We start from the raw sequence: 2,102 nt of genomic DNA, 5'->3' as shown, positions 1-2,102 counted from the left end.
AGAATAATAATGCATACACAAATATAATTTTTCTATCATGTGATTTACATAGGAGGAAGTGTAAAGAAAACATCATGAAAAATAAGTATCACAGAACTGAAAAAGAAGTATATAGATATTAATGAAATCTGGGCTCTGTAGCAAGCAGCATAGTACAGTATGTTATGGAGAACAGACCAAAGAGTAAGCCTTGAATAACAGTAGATGGGTTCCCCCCAAAAAAGCAAATAAAACAGTCTAATAAGGTTATTAATAAATTGTTCCACGTATACCCTATGAAGACAGTATTCTATTGTAGAAAAAACTGCTAGCCAAAAAATGGAATAGAAGGTGATTTTTGAGTGCAACCAATTAACTACGATGCATCTCTTCAATTTGTTAAAAATTTATTAGAATAAACCAACTGTGTATGGTATTTCTGTGTTTGTCTAAGGCAACCATCTGGTACCTCAAGTGGAACCTACCATTCCAGCTACTCACATTACGTAGCCATAGTAGAGAGAGATGTCCATCTCTTTTTCTCTCTCAATAAAGAACTGCACTTTCCCCAAAGAGGTGTGTTTGGCAGCATTCTCACGCTCCTGCTGAGCCTTCCTTTTCATAGCCTCACGCTCTGGTCTCTGCTCTTTGGTGATGGGCTTTGACACGACTGGCTCGGGAACATTGGGCTTTCTCCATGGAATCGGTTGGAAACGGAAGTCTTGAAGGAGAAACTGACTCTGACGTTTGGGTGGAGACTGGCGCTTGTTCACAGAGACAGGAGGAGCCTCCCTCCGGAGAGAAGTGCTAGCTGTTGTCTTGTAGGGAGCAGGTTTAGAAGCTGCATCCTAAGTAAAGGGCCGGCTAGTAGGGTTCAGCAAACCTGGTCGAGATGGGTTGGTTGAAATGGACTGAGCAGGTTTGGCAGGACCAGGCAAAAATGCAGTGGTTGGCCGGGAAGAATTGGCAGCAGTTGGCTGAGCTGCATTGGTAGAGCCGGGCTTGGCAGGGTGAGTTGCAGCAGGACGATGTGAGGCCACAGACTGTGGTCTCCGAGGAACAGGTCGAGCTTGAGGCCTCTCCATGGTCAGAAACGGCAAAGGTACCAATTTGACCTTCCCAGGAGGTGGCAGCTCAGACTGGGTTGGAGATAAGTGTTTTTCAGCAGGGCTACTTGGTTTCTGTGCTTTGACCTGAGTTTTCTCAAGGCCTTTTCCATCCCGGGTAGCACCTAGCCATGGCTTGACAGCTGAGGATGGCTTGACATCTTTGGGGTTCTTGGAGCTAGCCAGGACCTGGGAGGAAGAGATTCCAGGTTTTGGATCACTCTTCTTCCCCAGAGCATGAAACACTTGCACAGACTCCAGCATGTGCATGCCTAGGCAGCTGCGGGGCTTTTTAAAGGCCTCTTGACAAAGCTCACGTTGACTTTTCTTGCGTTTCATCTTGCCAATGGTGGGCTTTTCTTCTGCCTTGAACTTGTTCCCTAGCTGCTTACACTCATTAACTTTCTTAGAGTTTTCTCTGGTGTTTTTTATCTTCTCCTGCCCATGGCTCTTTGTCTTGCTGATCCTGCTGGAGGCAGATTTGTGAGATTTGCTGTTAGTTTTGGCTGTGGTCACAGGACACCTCTCACTGACTGCAGCATTACAAACAATCCCTGCTCCCCTCAGCAAGCATTCTCAGAATTTTGGCTGGATTTTGGCCTTGGGTTATCCCTCAAGAGGTTCAGAAGCCTCCTTTTTGTTCTTCCCTTTTGCATGGGAGGTCCGCTTAGTGCCACTTGAATTTTCTTTGCACCTGCTTCAGAGTGATGTTGTCAGTGGTGTTCATTACCTGCAGATCTTTGCATGATCTAGGTCTACTGGGATCTGGTAGGTCTCCAGAGGTTTTGAAAGCCCACTTTTCATCTGATCAAAATTCTTACCTTTTTGTTCCTGAGTTGGAGTTGGTGTCAGCGCCAGGTTACTTTGGGCTGGAGATATTATGGGAACTTCCCCAAGATCAGGTGAGTACCTGTTACTTATGGTTCACATACAACTTAATCTTGTTGATGCATTGAAGGTTACCCTGATTTTTGATCCACTTCAAAAATCATTACTTGAGTTTTTCCCAAGAAATAT

Source organism: Sorex fumeus, unplaced genomic scaffold (assembly GCF_029834395.1).
Source record: "Sorex fumeus unplaced genomic scaffold, SorFum_2.1 ptg000146l, whole genome shotgun sequence".
NCBI lineage: Eukaryota > Metazoa > Chordata > Mammalia > Eulipotyphla > Soricidae > Sorex > Sorex fumeus.
This window is presented reverse-complemented; position numbering follows the sequence as displayed.